Source organism: Camellia sinensis, chromosome 9, assembly GCF_055761805.1.
Source record: "Camellia sinensis isolate YWXY chromosome 9, ASM5576180v1, whole genome shotgun sequence".
NCBI lineage: Eukaryota > Viridiplantae > Streptophyta > Magnoliopsida > Ericales > Theaceae > Camellia > Camellia sinensis.
In genome coordinates, this window is record NC_138969.1 from 104,504,676 (window position 1) to 104,513,132 (window position 8,457).

General features: G+C 31.9%; 1 long non-coding RNA gene across 1 annotated transcript; it reads right to left on the minus strand.

The window, feature by feature from the left end:
* Nucleotides 1-994: 994 nt before the first annotated feature.
* LOC145799149 (uncharacterized) lies at nucleotides 995-2,486 on the minus strand. The gene is made up of 3 exons (XR_014341161.1): nucleotides 2,306-2,486; nucleotides 2,003-2,050; nucleotides 995-1,350 (listed from the first exon to the last, which is right to left on the minus strand). It is a non-coding gene; the product is annotated as an uncharacterized LOC145799149 (long non-coding RNA).
* Between the last annotated feature and the right edge of the window lie 5,971 nt (nucleotides 2,487-8,457).

The following is an 8,457-nucleotide window of genomic DNA, read 5'->3' on the forward strand; positions in this document are numbered from 1 at the left end:
ACTTTCTACATATTCGAATCTACTTTTTACACATATACCCCATTAGATGGGGTGGTTAGCATTTCCTTTTTTGGGAATTACTTTTCCTAAAAGAAGATACCCTCAAAAGCTCGACGAAATGCCATTACTTCTGCCTTCTGCACTGGATCTCCCAAAATTGCATCGTTTACAGGAGCAGTACCTGTTGACTCCTTATATATCTTATCAAAAACACAAAACAAAAGTGAAGAGCAACCAAGGTCAGTTCCCTCACACACACATATATTTTCCTATTGAGATTCATAAAAATTAAAAAAAGAAAAAAAAAAAGAAAGAAAGGAAAAGAAACAGGAAGGAGTGAGAGAGAGAATTGGCACATATTAAAAAAAAATAGTAATAATATTGAACAATCTTATCCATGCAAAAGAATTAAATAAATTTATATTACCATGTTATATATATAATAGTTTTTATATAAAGATGTGGTTACAATATCTAAAAGCCACCAACCATAAATTATTTAAAACCCATTACATTCTTTCTTGACATTAGAAAAATGGACATAACAACCCTAAATAGGGTAATATAGTAAATAAATAAATGAAAATCTGTCAGAAAGTTCCTAGAACACATGCATTTTACACAAATCTGTCAGACAGTTCATAAAGCATAGGTGCATCTTACATAAAGATGCATTTCAGTTCCTTGAGCCCTTGACCTAAGATGAGTTTTTTAACTGATTATATATGCCCCTTCATGTTTCTCTCCTCTCATTTCTTCTGTCCACTGAGAACAGGCACAAACTGTTAATAAAGGATAGACAGATAGAAAGACAAGGATTCCAAAAACAGCCCACTTAAAGCCCATCATTAGCCAATAAAGGAGCTCTTGCATAGAAAGTCATGTTTGTTAGGAGTTTTAATTTTTAGGAGTTTCTACTTTGGTTATAATTTCCCTAAATTTTAAGTAAAGCCAGGAGTCCTTTCCAGGGCTACTGTCTAGACTGTTATTAGTTTATAAAATTTATATTGCAAGAAATGCTATTGGTTAAATGTATAAGAGAGAGTTTGATAAAAGTAGGATATGTCTATACTTTTGACAATCATGTTAAACCAATCAATCAATTTCAATCTCCCCTTCAACTATATGCAAGACTTTGTAATGAATGAGATAAAAATCAATAAAAAGGGACTACCACCTCCAGCAATCCTTGGTCTTCTCCTCCAGTTCATAATGAATGAGACTTTTGACAATCATGTTAAACCAATCAATCCTTGGTCTTCTCGTCCACCACCTCCAGCAATCCTTAGCCATTGAAGTGTTTGCTATCTTCCCAGAGGTCCACAACCAACCACCACATATACCTAATACCTACACTAATGTATTAAGCAAAATATATATTGTTAATAGTCAACCTGTTCCTAATTGTGCTTGTTCAACATATTGAGGAGTTTAGAAAGCAACAGGAACAAAAATACAACCTGTTTTGGATAAATTAAGACATGCACACTACATGCTTTTAATATAAGTTAGTATTATACAAACACTGAAATTATACTTTCAGGCCCACAAACAAGGTCTATAATATAACTCACCACTCCCATTTCCCAACCACCTTTACAAAGTACCTCATTTGAAGTTAAAACAATAACACAAGTTCACAACTCATTGTAAACTCATATCTCAACACAGTCTATATGTTCCCCAAATCAATTTGCCGGTAATAAACTTTAGGTAGAAGCAACAAGGCTATAAACAAATAAATAAGTTAATTAAGTTGGAGTTCAATTAGATTTTAATCAAGAACATGTAATTGGTTGTTAATGATCGTCAAAAAATTGAGATTTTCGAGGCCATGATTTCAGCAATCCGAACATGTTCTCGTGGAAGATGAATTGGTGAATTACAAATTTGAGACCTAAAAGGGACAAAACAAAAACTTTTCACATCTCTCAATTTCCCACATACCAAAAACTAAAATTAGTAAGTAAATTTTGACAAACATTGGAGAGAGCAAACAAACCTGAGCTAGAGAAAGTGCGTCCTTGGTACCTCGGATCACTTCCTGTATCTGCAAAACACCGAACACCATCACACATTTCTCAGGAAACAAACACAACCAAATGAGGGGGAAAAAAGAGTAGATGAAAATGAAAATGGATGAAAATGAAAACTTACCATCATATACATATACACATCAGTTATGATAATTTCAGAGTAAAACCAAATGTTAATGACTGAGGAACAACCAACAAGGATCAGAACACATTAATAATTAAGAGGAAGCCACAAGGGCATATGCGCTTCTGTGTTTTGTTGAACTTACCTATGATTAATAAACCTTGCAACATTTCCATAATGTGTTGCATCTAAACAAAGAGCCTCTTCATCCTTTAAGACTCCTTCTGAACCACAATCATCTCTAATTTTTTCTCAAATCCCCTCCAAAATCCTATATCCATATACATCAAAATAAATAAATAAATAAAAACATATATACTCAATAGATATATGTATGATGATATATCCCATGGTATCTTTTGAAAGATTAGGACAGCTTTACAGATGGACAATGTATTCTCAACTCAAACACTATATACTATTTCTCTGAAATGGATCTGGCTCGAGCGGTTACGAAAGTGAGAAAGATTAAGAATGATTTTGTTTGAATTACCTTAGGAGAAGGAGAGAGAGGAGGATTAGAGTCGCTGAAGAGGTAATGAAAGAAGGCTTCGAGATGGAGACCTTTGCGATGGAAGATATTGAGGTGTTTTAGTTCATTGAGAGACTCCATGATCGACTCTGCGTCTTCTTTTGTGGCTTTATCTTCTCCCTCAACCTCGATCAAGAACCTGTGAAGGTGATCGACGGTCATGATTCCATTTTCGGAGTAACGGTCGAAGAGGTCTCTGATCTCGGCTGGCGCTTCGGGTACTGTCGGCTGGCCCTCGTCTGCCGCCGCTCGCCGTCGATCTCGAGAGAGAGAGAGAGAGAGAGAGAGAGAGAGGGGAAGAAGAGATTAAGGGTTTTTTGGGTTTGAGATTAGGGATTTTTTTTTTTTTTTTTGGGAGGGGGTGTGGAAGTGGGAATGAGAAAAAAATAAAGGGGGGAGCGGGAATGGAAATCAATTTAGAGGCGGGGATGAAAAATAAAAATAAAAATAAAATAAAAAAAATTAAATAAATTTATTTTTTGTTAAAATATATATATTTTTTGTAGTTAATGAATTTTTTTTTAAATTTTTTTTTTTGTTTAGTTCTACATATTGAAAATTTATTTGTTTCATTTTTATTTTAATGAAAAAAAATATTATTATTTTTTATTTTGTAGAAGTAGGGGTAATATATATTTTAATGAAAAATATTTTTCACTAAAATAAAAGTTAATTTTCTGTAGTCAATGAAAAATATTTTTCTGCGGCCTTTTTTTTTATTACTAAATATCATGAACTAATTTTTTGTGGTAGAGGAAAAGGAGCGGCAGCAGTAGTGAAGGTGGTGGATAAGAGATGATGGTGGTGGTGGTGGTGGTGGTGATGGCGAAAGAGATTAGTGGTGAATCTGTGGTAGTGGTAGTGTAAATGGAGTGGCAGGGGTGAAAGAGAGGTAATGGTAGTAGTAGTAGCAGTAGTAGTGGTGGTGGTAGTGGAGTGGTGGCGATAGTAGTAGTAATGGTAGTCGTAGAGGTGACGTGGCGACAGTAAAAGTAATAGTGGTGATGAAATGGTGTTTGCAGTAGTGGTGAATGTGGTAGAGGAGATGGGTGGTGAGAGAGAGTGATAGACAGAAAAGAAACATAGAGAGAAGAGAGCTGGATGAGAGAGACAGAGAGAGATAGAGAGAAGAGAGATGAGCAAGAGAGACATAAAGAGAAGAGAGATGAACGAGAGAGACAGAGAGAAAGATAGAGAGAAGAGAGATGAGCGGGAGAGATAAAGAGAAGAGAGATGAGAGAAAGAGACAGAGAGAGAAAAGAGATGAGAAAAGAGATGAAAGAAGAGATAGATGAGTGAGAGACACAGAGATGAGGGAGAGAGTGAGCAATGTGAACACAATGCGGGAGAGAGATAAACAGATAAATAAACACATAGAAAGAAAGAGAGAGAGAGAGAGAGAGAGAGAGAGAGAAGAGTGAGAGACAGACAAACAAACACAGAGAGAGAAAGAAAGAGAGAAGAGTGGTAAGTGAGAGAGAGAGATAAAGAGATAAAGAGATATAGAGAGATAGAGAGACAGAGAGAGAAAGAGATAGGGAGAGACATATAGAAAAATAGAGAGAAACAAGAGATGAGAGAGATATATAGAAAGAGAGATGAGTGAGAGAGACAGAGATAGAAAAGAGATGAGCGAGATAGAGAGAAGAGAGATGAGCGAGAGAGACATAGAAAGAAGACAAATGAGAGAGATAGAGAGAAGAAAGATGAACGAAAGACACACAGACAGATAGACAAACAGACAGAGAAAGAAGAGTGATGAGTAAAAGAGAGAAAGAGAAGAGTGGTGGTAGTTGAATGGCATTTGCAGTAGTGGTAAATGTGGTAGAGAAGATGGGTAGTGAGAGAGAGAGATGAGTAAGAGACGAATAGAGAAAAGAGATAGAGAGACAGAGAAAGAGACAAAGTGATGAGCGACAAAGTGTGCCGTCGCAAATAGTTCCGTCTCATATACCCACTTTTCTTGTAGTGAGGAATGAGAAGGAGTTGTGTGTGAGAGTGAGATGAGAAACAGAGAAGGGTTAGGGCAAAATTTGGGGGGAAATCCCCAATTTGAGAGGGAATTTCAAATAAAGATAAAATTTTGTGAAAATATTTGCTGTTAATTTTTTTAGAGATGTGAAAAATAGATCAGGCTTGTTAAATTAATATTTTTTAATTTTATTTATTGTTTATACTTTTTACTTTATTGGAGTTTTATGACTCAGTTTGTGAAATTCTAAATTACAAAATTTAGAAATATTTAGAAAGTATAAATTTAAAAATAAGTCTTACAAATCAGATTTATTTACTCATAAGTCATGAGTGAATTTTTTTTACACACTTAGCCTTCGTTTTGATAATGAAATTTTTTTAAAACTTTTTAAATATATGTTTTGTGTCTGTAAAATGATTATTTCATTTAGTACTGGTAATAATATTGAAAAATTTATTAAAATGATAAATAATTGGGATATTTTGTCTTTTATTTGTGAATTTTGATTTATTCTTAATTTATTAGTGTTATTGAAATATGATGATGTAAAAAGTATAAATAGTTTAATTGTACTTTTTAAAAATAATAAATTTATTATTAAAAATTAAATTCATCAGGCTGGCCTGTAACTATGCTTTTAAATTTTTGCAATGTAAAACTATCGACAAACAGCCAATAACAAGTTGCCCATTTTAGCATACCTTTCGCGTGAGGGCCCAAATATTAAAAGATGTGTTCAACCCATCAAATGAAAGCCGACAACTTCTTCCATCTAAAAATAATAGTCTATTTTCATAATTTAATTTCTTTTTATAATAATATTATTACATTTTAAAAATATTAATTTTTCAAAATTACCTTTTGATAGTATATTTTTTTAGAAATATCAATTGTCATAATTGTACTTTTTGTATTATTAATGGATTTAAAAAAAGGACAAAATAAGAAATTCATATTATTTTAATAATTAATTTTTTTTTAAATTAATATTTTGAGATAATAAAAAATAAAATAAGATATTAATAATTTTGGATGGTGGGTGTACAACCTAAAAATAAAAATAAAAATAAAAATAAAAATAACTATTTTGTTTAGTCAAATTTTCAAGTGGAGACTAAGGGTATTGTTATTAATAAAATAAAATAACTATTTCGTTAATTTTTTTATTTTCATTCGGCTACCAAAAAATGTAGTAGCCAAAAGTAGGTCTTTGGCGACTAAAAGGAATTTTGTCGCCGAAACTTAACATTTGGCGACCACAATTTTGGTCGGCAAAGATTAAAAATTAATTTTTTTATTTTCATTCGGCTACCAAATAATTTAGTAGCTAAAGGTAGGTCTTTGGCGACTAAAAGGAATTTTGTCACCGAAAGTTAACATTTGGCGACCAAAATTTTGGTCGGCAAAGATTAAAAATTAATTTTTTTATTTTCATTCGGCTACCAAAAAATGTGATAGCCAAAGGTAGGTCTTTGGCGACTAAAAGGAATTTTGTCGCCGAAACTTAACATTTGGCGACCACAATTTTGGTCGGCAAAGATTAAAAATTAATTTTTTTATTTTCATTCGGCTACCAAATAATTTAGTAGCTAAAGGTAGGTCTTTGGCGACTAAAAGGAATTTTGTCGCCGAAATTTAACATTTGGCGACCAAAATTTTGGTAGGCAAAGATTAAAAATTAATTTTTTTATTTTCATTTGGCTACCAAATAATTTAGTAGCTAAAGGTACCTCTACGGCTACTAAATTTTCTTTTAGTCGCCAATTGGATATGTTTAGCTACTAAAAATTTTTTTAGTCGCCAATTGTAATATTTTTAGTTACTAAATTTGTTTTAGTCGCCAATAATCAACATTCCCCTACTAAAAAAAATTAGTAGCTAAAAAGTTGACTTTTGCCGACTAATATTATTTTTGGTAGCTAATTCCATGACTTTTGGCGACTAAATTGTTTTTGGTAGCCAAAAATGGTCGGCAAAAATACATTTTCTTGTAGTGCTGGTGAAGTTTCTATCAAAAAAATTATTTTGTTGGCTATTTTAGCATATTTTATGTTTTAGTAGGCTATTTTAATTCAACGCTCTTCCCAAACACCCCATTAAAATATGATGTGAAAAGTATAAAGAGTTCAATTTATGTGTGTTAGTTTATTTTTTTTATCACTGAAAATTAAAATGAATTTTTTTTTTCATAAATAAGTTAGACCCACATAGGGATAGTCACGGGTCAAGTTTGAGGCGAGTTTGTCGTAATCTGTCACCCACCCCATTTCATATTGGGTGTGGGAAAAATCAGGGGACGGTGGTAATAGAGCGGGAGGTAGGTTAATTTTTATAAGTTGAAAAATGAAAATTTTAATAAAAATTATAAATAATATATTATATTATGGATAATAATTTATACATAATTAAAATTATAACATATAAGATAGAAAATAAATGAGAAAAAATTAATATTAAGTATAAATTTTAGTGCTTCAATGTTTTAAAATAAAAAAATTAATTATATATAATATGTACATATAAATATATTTAATAAATATAAAAGAGACTTACGAGTAGGTCCTGATAGGTTGATTTATTGTCCAATAGGTCCTGTGAGAATTGATGGTGTTTTTTATCAAACACTATTAAAAACCGTTACTGATTGTTAATTTTGAACGACAGTTTGAAAATTTTGTCACAAAAAATTTCACTAATTATAAGTTTTAACGACAATTTAAAAAAATTGTCAAAAAAATCACTAATTTTTTACTTTTAGCGACAGTTTATAAAATTTATCCTAGAAACAAAGTTACTAATTATTAATCTTTAGCGACATATAAAAAAATCATCAAAAAATTTTATTTTTAATGATAATTTTACTTGAACTTATTTTTAATAAGATTTGATATGAATTAAATAAAATTGTTAAAATTTATTTGCATTAAATATCATGGGAGCGGGGGTTAGGCAAATGGGACGGGAGAAGCAAAATCCATCCCCATAGAAAAACTAGTGTGGAGCGGGACAAGAAAAAATAATCCTTTCCAAATTCACATAACTTATTTGTAATTGGCTCACAAATTCATGAAAAAAAAAAATTGTGTCCCTGCGAAAAATGCACAACCATACTTTTTCCTGATTGTGATGATAATTCTTTGAAGATTAGCACCCCCAAAAAATAAAGAAGGAGAGGTAATGTTAAAGGTATTAAATTTTTATTAAATGAACGGCCAAATATCTTATATGGGTATAAAATTTATATGAGTGTAGAGTCTATTCATAAATTTTACACCAATATAAAATATTTAAGGGCAAATTACATATAGCTTCTTTGAAGTTTGGCTAAATTACAAATATTCTCTTAAAGTTTCAAAAATTACATCCCGTCCCTTAAGGTTTTCATTTTCATAACAATTTATCCCATAAGATTTAAATTTCACAATAAATTACCCCGTAATTTGTTATGCAAATATAATATTCAAGAAAGAATTTGTAATTTCTCAAACCTCAAGAGGGTATTTGTAATTTAATCAAATCTCGAGGAAGTATATGTAATTTGCCCAATATTTAATTATTTATTTGAGATATATAATATTTTTCAAATTTAAAGTAGATCACTAATTTGAAAAGGCTAAGAAGCTGACGTGGGGCCCACATCAGCAATATCTCAGAAGCAGAAGCGGAGCGGAGGGAGGGTAGCTCCCATCCCACGTGCCAAGTCATGTGTCGGCTACGGTCAAATGCCGGTGCCGAGTAGGACACGTGTAAGGCTTTACGTAGTCAAGTTTGAAAGGTTGACCCTACCCTA